At 40.8% G+C, this 13,379-nt stretch overlaps 1 protein-coding gene across 1 annotated transcript in view; it reads left to right on the top strand.

Moving 5' to 3' along the window:
- Positions 1-7,661: 7,661 nt before the first annotated feature.
- Positions 7,662-13,379, top strand: part of LOC306913022 (RNA-binding Raly-like protein) — an 83,248-nt gene continuing 77,530 nt past the window's right edge. The window contains exon 1 of the mRNA XM_079489519.1: positions 7,662-7,800. The gene's annotated coding sequence lies outside the window, so the exon portion shown is untranslated. The remainder of the gene's footprint in view (positions 7,801-13,379) is intronic.

The following is a 13,379-nucleotide window of genomic DNA, read 5'->3' as shown; positions in this document are numbered from 1 at the left end:
TTCATTCCAATGTAAATATCATGGATTTTACACGATAGACCTGTACGTGCCCGTCGCAGTCGGCCACCGGCCTACTTGGGAACGATGCAACTTGGGAACCTAATGATATACATTGTCATAGCACCCGTTTTAACTGTCAGCCGGTGTCCCACATGGAGATCTGTGTATGTGCCTGTGTGCCTGTGTGTGAAGACTGCAAACAACAAAGTGTACTTGGCAATCAATTCGGCCCACTGGCAGTGCCTGATTGTTTGAGCCTCAATTGGCTGACGCAGAGGCTGGAAATTGCACAGCTGAAAGGAGTTGGCCTCATTAGGCCCACTGGCAGAGCCTGGCCCAGGTGAAAGGAGTTGGCCTCATTTGGCCCACTGGCAGAGCCTGACCAGAGCCTTTTGTGGTGGTTTTGGAGAACCGTGGGTCCGACCGACTCGATACCTGGTACTGCACTCCCTGTGGGGGTGTGGAACGCATGTGTCGAATGTGAAGTCGGTGGGTCAAACGGTTCTCGAGTTACGTGCATTACAACCGTACACACACGTACGCATGCACGCACGTACGCAGAGACGTGGCGCATTTATAGTAGGATTAGATACTGGTTCAATTTTGGAACCAGACCTTCAAAATCTCTTCCAAATCCGTCAACAAGGCCTGATTAGTGCCATTAGTGCCATATGCACTGGAAAACAATGTGCGTGACATTTCTTTTTTAAAACAATGCTTTATCATATAGGGAAACTATTGGTGGAGAGGTTTGTCTAACCCATATGTTATGCTTAGCTGTGATTGGACCAGTCACCATAGCAGTTTGGTCACCATCAACAGCCAAATATAACCACGCACACCATGCATACCACTTTTGATCCAGCCGACCACAGTACTTGCACGTGCGCTCTGCTTGCGCAAGTAAACACTTTGGGGCAGGCCCGTCTAGAGTTTAAATGGAGGTATCAGTCAAAAGGTAGACATCGAAGAGGAAGGATGGATGGGGAAGGATCAACATATGGATTGTCAGAACAGGTAAGCTCCATATATGAAGATCTAAGGGTTCGAGGTTAGATGTAGAGTTGCTGGCCAATATTGATGACATCAGGGATCTCCATATGGGCTTAATATTGATGACGTACATATTTTTGTAATTTTCATAATGTTGCTGATGTCTGAGGTGGGTGGGTCTTTCAGCACATTCATGATGCTCAGTGACATATAGGGTAGGTTTGTTTCCCTGCCCACATTCTTCAGTTTCCAGTTTTTCACTGGACCATTCTCACATGTCCCAGGAATGGGTGCACAAAAGGAGAAGATTCCAGCTCCATTCTTTTTTCAGGCATAATTTTAAAATAAAAAATGTAGGGGTGCAAAATGTAATCAATTTTGCACCCCTATGATAGCCCCTCCTCTTGTTCTGGCACAGATCTGGAGACGATCCGCCCGTGCTGTTGAACCTTGAGAAACCCTGATCACACTGGAAAAGCTGAATGTTAGTCGACAAACATTTTGTCGTCCTAGTTTTATTTGACAAAATCAACACAGTGTCAGTAAGGTTCGGCACATCAGGATTCTGTACACCGTGTCTTGTTGTCGCCTCCCCTGTCTCCCGTGTGAAAACCAGAAGGTCAGCCAAGTTGTGCTTGGAGAGAGAGAGAGAGAGAGAGAGAGAGAGAGAGAGAGAGAGAGAGAGAGAGAGAGAGAGAGAGAGAGAGAGAGAGAGAGAGAGAGAGAGAGAGATGCTGGCAAGACTAATGGGAATTAAATTAAAACATAAGCAACAAAACCACATTTGCATGGGACATGCACTGCCTAATACTTCTGTATTTAGTTCTAAATAGAGCATAGCAGTATAGGTCGTGGTTTTCTGGGCTCACTGAAAAATCTGCCATTCGTTTTTCCCATAGAGATTTACAAAAATATTGATATCAATTATTTTAAGGCTACAATGCAGCCATCCAGGATGCAGGTGAATCATGACCATATCACCTTCGATTCTGTGAAGAAAGAAACATAAGGTGGGAGGGTGGGCCATGCATGGACCACGTGGTTTACACCCAGCCAAGCAAATTGAGTTTATCATTTAATGCTTCTGTTCTCACGCCAGATGGCGCTCTTTCCCAATGCGAGTCACTGAGCGCAGTATTAATTGAAAGAACCGCTATACAAAGGGTATGTATTAAATGTAGTATATCATATAATTAATTATTCAAACGTTTTTTTTTGACAGAATCAAAGTTTTTATATGGTCACGATTCACCAGATTGTATGCATCCGCCTGGGTTATGGCAGACTGCTGGGCGAGCGCTGGCGCTTTGGCACGGGGGGGTCAGATCAACATATGGAATGAATTATGTACTGTATATGGAGTGTGTCTTGAGTGTACAGGGTTTGATGAGGTCAGATCAACATTTGGAATGTCAGTATACAGGTCAGCTCATGGAGATCTAAAGGTGGCAGCGGGTGCAGTGCCCTGAGTGTACAGTGATGGTATCAGTCAAAAGGGAGACATCAAAGAGGAAGGACGGGTGGGGAAGGATCAACATAAGGAATGTCAGAACAGGGTTTTAGGTCTGATGTAGAGTTGCTGGCCGGATGTAGAGTTGCTGGCCGGCTCCATATATGCAGATCTAGGTGATGATCCAGTCTTCTCCATGTACGGCTAACCAGGGTTTGAGGAGGTCAGTGTTGTGATCTTCATAATATGGAAAAGGCCATATATGGAGACGTGATGTCACGAGGCGTGATGGACTGATAACCATACTGTTCTGCCCACTGTTAGTGTGCATTATTGCAACCTAGTGGTGGTTTTCTTATAGGTTTAGGTTTGCACGATGTGATGTTTTTTGACCCTTCTAGCTTGCCATAGTGTAGTATGTGTTCAGTGTTTGCAAGACAGCAGAGGAGAGAACATGCTAGATCCTGTTCTTTTGACAAGCCTTGGGAAATATATGACTGTAAGCAGATTTATGTTGGTTTTCTTAAAGTATTGTTTTCTGTATTTTCTTATTGCAGTTTTACAACTTCTCCAGTGGCAATGGACAAGCTTATTCTGCAAACCGTTTGTGCTCATTGGAAAGATGCTATCTGCCAAACGAGCCTGCAATTCACCTATAGGGAGGGCAGAATATACATATACTGTATATGGAGGCATGACACGACTGACTGTCTGACGGACGGACATGTTTTGCAAGTTTTCATAGTAATCTGCGACCTACGATCACAACTATAGGCTCATTAAGTGTCTAAACATACAAAGAGCCCTGATGTCATACTCATAAAGTAATGATTAATGTGTTTCATTTCAATATGGGCATCCCTTTGCCCTTGGGAGTTTCCTTCTATTATATGATTTACATGGCTGATGTCTGTGGCAATAAACACGGCAGTGGCTTTGCTACATGCTGTCACGTGTATAGTAAATGTATAAATCCTTTCAAATGTGATCAAACTCATACTGAGTGAGTGTATACTATATATATAGAATGCATAAAAGGTATTATAGCACCAAACTGAAGGGCCATGCATGCAATATGTCAAACCAATGAATGGGATTTTCTTCTGTCAATAAAAACATCTGAGAATCAGATGGAGGCTATATATGGAGGCTATATATATTGGCCTGCAGGCAATATGAAAAATGTAAAGTGTTTAATCGTTCATTCCGCCTTGATGTACTTGTCACATCTGCTGAAGAAAACCAGTGATGGATGAAGGACGAGTGCAGCAGCTAGAGTACTAACAAGGAAAAGGAAATTTGATCACATCACACCCACACTCATAGCACTACACTGGTTACCCATACAGGCCAGAGGTGCTCCTCCTGATCTTTAAAGCGGCCTAAATGGACTTGCTCCACCATACATGTCCAGCTTAATAAAAGCATACATCCCCCCACGACCTCTACGCTCCCAAGATGCTGGGAAACTCAGTCACATACCACAACGAAATAACAGCACATCGTGCCCCCTGTCTCTGGAATGCTCTCCCACAAACAGTTAGAGATGCCAACTCACTAGACATTTTTAAATCTAGACTTAAAACCCATCTTTTTCCCCTGCATTATGGTTCCCCCTAGTTCAGAATTCTCAAATAAAGAACGTCTTTCTTGTACCTGTGGTGTGCAGGCTCCATCCAATATCTACTGAAGTTTATTTACCCAGCCTGTTGATGTGCGTATTCTATACGTCCGCTCCCCTATAGTTCACTCAAATCACTATACTCACCTTGCTCTGCCCTGTGGTCTTAAAACCCTATGTTATATTAATGGATCTTCTGAACGCATTTTTACACCTATTTGTGATGATCTATAGCTGTGTCCTATCGCATGGTATACTTACTGTATGTCAGCCATGTGTATTGGCACACTGTATTATGCTTTACTGTATTTCTTCGCTATTGTGTTACCGTGCTATTGTGTTTTTTATTTCTGTTTTTTTTGCTGTGTTATTGTTGTGAAGTGCACAGAGACCCCTTGGGGTGATGTTGCACTATAAATAAAAATAAACTGAAACTGAACTGAATGAGAGTCTGTACATTGGGGGGAAGTGTGTCACCACGATGTTCTGTTCTTTAGTTATTGGCAGTTGAATAGCTTGTTTTCACCAAAAACTGAAAACAAGAAAGCAGAGACAAATGTATTATTAAGGGACCAAGAAGTCACGAAGTGACTTTGGTCACTTATTGTTTTTGTGTTTATTTTTCTTCTCCTTCTCAATTTACAATTTAGGCATTTAGCAGACGCTCTTAATCCAGAGCGACTTACATTAAGCAATAACAAAAGCATGGCATACATCACATATATAAAAAGTAGTTATCATGAATCATGCGTAAACTAAGAACGTAACAGTGGAGTATCTATGTAAACTATACATACTATACTATATAATATATTATACATGTGTACTATAAAGTGCTATGACTACGTAAAATGCAATTCTAGCATTCAATTGAAAATGCAAACTTTGAACGTGCATAGCTCATGAACCGTTTGACCGTTGGCAATAACACTTTGATACCCATATGTGTCTCCTCATGCCGAACAACTTTCGTGTTCTGACTTTTGACCTCTGACCTTTAGATCACCCGCCATTTTGAATTATATGAAAAACAATTAAAATGTATCTCCTCCCAGGATATTTGATCAAAATGCACAAAAACATCTACAAGTGAACTTTGGACCTATACGGACAGCAAATCGTAGTACATTTATTTTAAGTGAAAAAATTAAGTTTTTATGAGCCAATGAAAATTGCTGGTTCTTCTTTTGTCCCTAATACATAAATGCAGCGCTTTTGCAACTGGTAGAGGGTCATGCCAAATAGCACTGAAAGCGTACAAAGAGAAGTTTGTACGTGAAAACACACTGTAGTAATGGATAAAGACCAGGACAGTTGTTACCACAAATACTGCATGATGTTACTGTTTAGAATGAGTCAACTGACTGTGTCTGCATAGCTCAGTCGGAAGAGCTCTCACCTTTGGACCACAGGGTCACTGGTTCAAATCCAGGTAGCGACAACTCAGCCTGTGATTCTTATTTGTGCATATTGTTCTTATTGCATATTGTCTTCTTTCTTGGTCCCGCCGTATCGCTGCTTGCAGCTATATTTATTATTATTATTATTATTATTATTATTAGACTGGACTGGCTTTAATTTTTTTACACTACATTATTGCCGGGTGTACTCCTATAGAATCACTCACAGGTTGCAGAAGAGCGCCCTATATCGTAAACACTGAAAAAACAAATGACAAATAGTATATAGGGCTGAAGTGGTTTTGTAATTTGTAATTTCAAAATCTATAAAGTAAGTAAAGCTTTCAAATAACTGTAGTGGAGTAAAAAGTACAACATTTGTATCTGAGCTATGTAGAGTAGAAATTTGGGAATACTCCAGTAAAGTAAAGTACTTGAGTACATGTACATAGTTACTTTACGCCACTGAAGAAAACCTGTATAAAAATCATTTATAAATCATTAAAGCATGTGGAAGCATGAAGCAAGCTGCACAACACTTATCACATGGTTTGGGTGTTGGATGTGAACAATAAATGTTGCAATAACAAGTTAGACATTTCTGAAGATGAAAGCAGTGCACCGCCCTTGGTTAGGATGAATACACACTGACAGTTACTTAGTCTCCAGCTCTGTGCATGCATTACACAAGCTTATAGATATATCTGACATAGTGTGTATAGCATACCCAAAACTATATATAGTTCCCAAACTTTTCAGGTTGAGACCCAAAAGAGAGATTAGATGTCTGCCCGGGACCCAAACATGGCCAAACGTTGCGAGCTTAGATGGGCTATTTTCACTCGAGTCGCGACCCTCAAAAATGTCCCGTGACCCACAAATGGGTCCCTACCCGGTGTTATTGTTTCCAGTCAATAGGCATACCGGTAAATGAATTGCATTTTTATAGCAATTTTTATTCCAAGTGCTCAAAGCGCTTTACAATGGTTCATTAATTCATACTGCATAAAAGGGTTACAGTGAAAACGCCAAATTGCTGTTACTTACTACACTGTGTGTGTGTGTGTGTGTGTGTGTGTGTGTGTGTGTGTGTGTGTGTGTGTGTGTGTGTGTGTGTGTGTGTGTGTGTGTGTGTGTGTGCGCGCGATATTTGGGACGTGTACTGTACAGTATATAAGGCGGGCTGCAGAACAATCTTCTTGCCCTCTGTCGGCAGAACGCAGTAGCGCTGTCCATGGTTCTGAAACACACTACTTTCAAATGCGCGAGTGGAAGTCAATGAGCATCAGAACCTTGGACAGTGACACAGAAATAGGCGACTAATACAAGCCGTATTTGCTTCAACAAAAATATTGGCGGACGGGCGCCGCGGACCTGTTTGTAGTTTGGCATGCAATCAATGCACACTCTTGAAAGCAGCTAGCCCGATGATTCTGTATAACTTATCCTGGGACATGGTTGTGTCGGTAACAGGGACGGTCGCCCCAATTCCATCTCGCCCCAGCTTTTTTCCGCCGACCTCACGCCGACAGCTCGGTGCGGCGGTTCTTGTATTCTTTATGTTTTACTGAGAATAAGGTTAGAAATAAGTTTAGGGTTAGGCATAGTTTTACTGGGGTTACGTGGAATAGGGTTAGGTTTAGGCATAGTTTTACTGGGGTTAAGGTTAGGAATAAGGTTAGGTTTAACCGTTTAAGCATAATTTACTTAATTACTTTAGGAATACCAGGCCGCGCTGTTCCGCCGGCTGTACGCCCGGGGCGAGTTGGTAAAGGGGCGAGTTGTTTTGTTGTAGCGTATGTCTCTCTATGTATACATGATGCAACGACTGTGACATGTATTTATGTTGTTGGCAACGGTTAAATAAACGCCCTATAGGCTCAAACTGACTGGATCGCATAAACACTTAGAACAGCTTTGATGTCACGTAGCCAACGCATTGCATTGCACTGACATCGTCAGAGTTCTGCATCTTTAAAAAAGAAGAGGAAATAGGGGAGGGGAAAATGGAGGAGGGTGAAAAACGGCAAAAAGAAAAACACAAGCAGCTCTCAGACAGTTGTAACTGTGAAATGATAAGGACTATACAGTACCTCTTTTACTTTTGGAGAGCGAGCCGTGGCAGAAAAAGCATTCAGCGTCAGCTGGTCGACACTATAGTCGCTCATTGCTGGAACTACGGGGCTGAACGTGGGTCACATGATCGAACCGGAGGAGGCAGAGATCTAGGGAGGAATAAGCAGAGCGTTTGGGGCTTGCCAGCCAGCCACCGCCATACTGTCTGTATTTTGAGCCATAATCACACAATTTTTATCGCAACATTTTACTCCCGCTCGGTGAGTACCTTTCAAATGGCCTTTTTGTAAAAAGCTCTTTTTTTTCTTTTTTTCTTTTTTGTCTTTTGAATTGCCCTTTTTTTCTTTTCTTTTTCCTCCTTTTGCTGCTGCTGGTGTTTGAGATGAGAATTTGGAAGTGGTGGTTTTGAGCGGTTTTTCCCCCCCATCCCGCAGGCTTCAAGTTTTTTGTAGCATGCAGTTATTTCTGGTCGAGGTTTGCCCGGTGCCGACAGGGTGACGGAGGGTGCTTTGGGAGCCTATACTTGCTTGCCGTTTTGTTTCCCTGCTCGAAACCAAAGCAGGCTTTGTCAGTATAAGATTTTTCCAAACATCCATTGGTGGTTTTGAGACGGTTTTTTTCCTCTCTCTCTCTCTCTTTTCTTTTTTTGTTTCTGTCCACTTTTGCTGTTGTGTGCTTTGGGTTTGCATTTTGCAGTGTTGTTTATACTGTAGCCTTCGAGTTTTGTGATTTTGATGATGTGATCGGTGAATCCCATCACCGATATCTTTGCTTTTACTTTGTTCTCTTTTCTCTAACAAAGTGATTGTTTTTTAAGCAAGCCGTTTTAACCTGATACCCTTCTTGCAGCTGAAGCAGGTTTGTTTTTTTGTTTATTTTTCCCCCCTTGCACTGATTCATTATAGCCTACTTTTGCTGGTGGTAGTATCGAATCTTTTTCTTCTTTTTTTGTGCACAATTTCTTTTTAATAGCCTATTCTATTTCTGATGATGCTGGGTGGACAGTTTTTGTCATTCTTTGAAGAGTTCAATGCGTTTTTCTTTACTGTACCTACGAAGATGAACTGCCATTCTGCTTTTGCAGGTATAAACCTATCAGTCGATTAACACGTTCATTCATAGACCGTATTGTAACTGTATTTACAATAAAGCAAAAGGAGACGTATCCCTGTCATATTCACCTGTGGCTGGACGTGTTCATTTGTAGCCTATAGTTAATGGCATAATTGATTATTTAGAAAGGGAATTGTTGATGTAGGCTACAGCATATGCTGCAAATTTCGCTTAACGCTTCAAGTCAACATAATTATTCAGTCAACCTTTCATACAAAAGCTGGGTGTTTGTCACATATACCTACACGTACGTTTGATTCATGATGCCTGCTTGCTGTCACCACTCTTCTAGAAGAGGCAGACATGAGACCAGTGGTGGAAAGTACTTTAATTTTGAGATATTTGCACTTTTCTTCAGTATACTTTTACTTCTACTCCACTACATCTCACATCCAAATATTGTACTTTTACTCCACTACATGTATATATTATTATTATTACAAAACATACATTAAGCACTTCAACCCATACATTTTGGCCATTTGAAAATAGCCGATCTACAAGCTCACGTGTGCACAATGAGTACTTTTACATGCATTGTGAAGCCAATACTTTTTTACTTTTACTCAACTACATTTTGAATTCCAGACTTGTACTTGTAAGCGCATTTCTACAAAGCAGTATTGTTATTTTTGCTTAACTGAAAGTTGCTGACAGGTAACTTTGTTCACAGCTCTTACTATAAGTCTCTGTCCATTCTCGTCAAACAGAGTCAGGGTGCTGATATTGTTATTGTTGGTCTCTGGAAACACTGCCAAATCAGTGGGTCTCAAAGCATGGTCCAGGGACCCTCGTGGTTCCTTGAGGGGGCTGGACTCCAAATGGGCTCTCTTACAGGTCCATTTGGTTCCATGTCAGTCAGACATCCGTGGGGGTCCTTGAACTTGAGAACCAATGAAACACTAAATGGAATAGAGCCTCCATTAGTATCATTGGTAACACCTGTGAAGGAAGTAAGGAAGAGGCCCAATTTCACACCACGTTTCGAGCTTATAGATCATGCTACTTTTGATGCTTTTGTGTGAGGCTGTAGTATGATCAAGTCGGGCGTTAATGTACAAAAGAAAACAAACACAAAAAGTACTTCTCATTGTCCAGCGAGAGATCAACATCCGGTCGAGACAACACACAATCATTCTTTAATTAATCCACACACACACACACACACACACACACACACACACACACACACACACACACACACACACACACACACACACACACACACACACACACACACACACACACACACACACACACACACAAAATATATATATCACATTTCTCAGTCAGTCTCCTGAGCAGGTCTGGCTGGGCCCAGATAACGGGGAAGTGTCGCCTGGAGGGGTTAGACACAGCAGGACGTAATGCAAGCTATCATAAAGCTCAACGGGGGCTCCTATCAATGTGGCAGAGACACCTCTCATAATAGACAAAACACTGATAAACTGCACACCTGATCCGCTGCTACAGTATGTATGTTGGGTGATAGGCAGGCAGGCAGGCAGTATTTGTGTGTATTCTGTTCCGTACTTTGCTTGTGTTAATGCAATTAATGCTGAACCAACAATGTAAAGGTATAGGACAAGTGATTTGCTAATAATATGAGTTAAATGGCTCTGTTCTCATAGTACTCGTTGCTATAGAATCTTTCCAACTCTTTATTAAACAGAAAATGGTTGGGTCAGGGACCCACTTTTATCCAATCAGGAATGAGAACTCAGTCAAGATACAGATTCAGTGATGACACAAAATGATGACAAAAAAGACAGGGATACTATGTTATGACTAGTGACTACCATCAGAACATGGTGCTTTCATTTTTATTTTATTATTTTTTTAAACAAGACATATGACTTACCCTTCCTTTTAAACTCTAGCTATTTTGAAAAAAGGAGAACATAATTGTGCAGCAATACGTTGGAAAACCTCATGCATTTCCTTCAGACCCAAAACATAGAATATTGTTGTTATCTTTGGATAAGGTTTTGTCCACAATTCCATGCTGTATTGATGTTGTACCATTAGGAGAGATGACAGGCAAAACAACAATTATTCTGCATTCTCTAATTGTGTAGTATTCTTACAAATTAATGCAAGAATTGTTTAACAAGAGTGTAAAATTAATTTGGTTTAATTCTAGTCTCAGAGTTAAAGGAATACCACTTATTTTCATTGTTAAACCCCCCTTCTTTTTAGCGTAGAACTGGAGGTCTAGATCATGGGGTTATGTTTATCAGAGACATCACAAAGGTAATTGTAGTGGAGTAAAAAGTGCAGTATTTGTCTCTGAGATGTAACGGAGTAGAAGTGAAAAATATACTGAAATTTGGAAATTCTCCATTAAAATGAAGAATCATCAAAAGTGCACTTGAGTACAGCACTGTACTCTTTACTTTACACAACTGGTGGATACAGTATTCATACTGATGCTCCATCGACCATCGTATGACAGTGTCATGTGCCAAACATTGCAGATCTACAAGCTCATAACATGTGGCATCCGCAACGCATTGTGATCACATTGATGATTCGATCATCAGTATGACGATATGATCATAGATCGACAATTGTTTGGGTGCGTGACAAAGTAACGGGTAACTAAAGTTTTTAAATAATTGTAGTGGAGTAAAACTGCAATATTTGCCTCTGATATGCACTGCAGTAGAAGTAAAGGTACATGGAAATAAAGTAAAGCAATATAATTATGTAAAATTGTACTTCAGTACAGTACTTGAGAAAATGTAGTTACTTTACACCACTGCTTAATGTCAATGAGGCATTTATTTCGGGACTACTCTTCCTTTGAACAGTTGGATTACCTTTGACACTTTGACATGACCCATTTCATTTATGTAAGCACTAATTGCTTGACTGTCTCCCTTCTCTTAGCTGTTAATTTGATAAGTGAGGGATATACTGCTCTATCGCTTCATGTTCTACACAATTAAACCCATATCTGAAGAATAGGGTCAGACTCGATGTGACTTACGTGTGCGTGTGCGTGTGTGCGTGTGCGTGTGCGTGTGCGTGTGTGCGTGTGCGTGTGTGTGTGTTGTCTAAACTTTTGTTTAAACTTTTGTTTAGACAACTCTGCTACTCTCTAGAGAGCTGCTGTTGGATATGGGGAGTATGGTTGGACCACTGCCTTGTTTAGCAGCTGGCAAACTAAGTACCAATGCTTTTCTCTGATCTGTTCCTCTTAATTTGACACACCACACAGGAATATGTTTTATTTGATTCCATCTGCGCCAAACCTATTTGCAAAAAATAAAAACAGATCTACGAAGCATTGTGTGATGTTGATGTACAGCAGATTTGCTGTTTTCGTCTAAGGTTCCCCTCACTAATAGGGATGCTAAGGTTCACGTGGTTAAAGACCTAGTGAAATGAAATATATCTGACATCCAGACATTGTATTACTCATTTTAAACTTAATCAGCACGCTACAATATGTATATCAGAAAATAAGCCACGTAGTGTCTCTCTCTCTCTCCCTTGAAACAAACCGTAGCGCTGCTACACACAGGTGCAATAATTGAGATTCTATACGTCTCATATAGCCTGAAGGGATGATTGGTTCAGAAACATACAGGAAACATAAAATGACCGAAAAACCATTGCCAATTGCAGTCAGACTTTAAAGCAGTAGACCGTAGTTCACCGAAAAGATGACTTTTTCTTTTGTCGCATTTCTAAGTCAAACTTGTTGCTTGTTAGCTGTGTCTCTAGAGGCTAGGAGATCAGTAGTCTCCATAGGGAACCACTGCTGGTCATGAATTCAATGCATTGCATTGCGACGCATTGTGAGCTTGTACATCTACTTTCAACTAGCCAAAATGTATACAGGCTAGAAGTAGGTAATGTATGTTTTGTAATAATAATCAAAGTTTTCAAATACATGTAGTTGAGTAAAAATCCAATATTTGGATCCGAGATGTAGTGGAGTAGAAGTAAATGTATTGGACATTGGAAATACTCAAGTAAAGTACAAATTCCTTTACATTGTAGGCCTACTTGTAATTGTAAAAAAGAAACGTTCCACCACTGTGGATTTGTCTCCCTTGGGGTTGAAGCACAAGCCTTTTTTTCTCTGTACCTTTTTCCCGTTTTGATGTGTATATTTATTCTAAGTCATCCGTCTACACGAGCGTCTTCATCAAAGTACTACCCTTGGGCAAAAAGATGTCTTCAGCTTTGTGAACACATAATGGAACTGCCACATTTTCTATTATTATTACATTATGGAAATCCTCTCTGTCGAGTGGAAACCTCATATGTCCAAAACTGTTACTTTTCAGGGTTCAAATAAAGAATCACACTCGCGTGAAGTGAGGGGCGCTCTTATCATATACATCATCATACATCACATTCCATGCTCGGCCAATCAAATCATCACAAATGTCATTCCGGCCAATCACTTTTGGCGTCTTCACTTTTCTGCCCTCACTTTCTATCCTCAATATGTACTTTGCTCAACCAATCATATCATCGTCAAAGGTAGCAGATATACAAGCTCGAAATGTGTCTCTTCGCACATGTGCTTCGGGGCTTGCAGATCTTTTGTGTGATGCTAAAAATACACAAAGGGTTAGAATATGGAGATGAGAGGTTTCTGCCTGACAGCAAAGACATGTTTTGAAAGAATTCACCCCCCCTTTTTCCTGGAGAAGACAAGAATAATATTATGAATAATATTCATAATCATATAGCTATTCATCATTTC

This window comes from Electrona antarctica (assembly GCF_951216825.1).
Source record: "Electrona antarctica genome assembly, chromosome: 20".
NCBI classification, from domain to species: Eukaryota; Metazoa; Chordata; class Actinopteri; order Myctophiformes; family Myctophidae; genus Electrona; species Electrona antarctica.
This window is presented reverse-complemented; position numbering and strand designations above follow the sequence as displayed.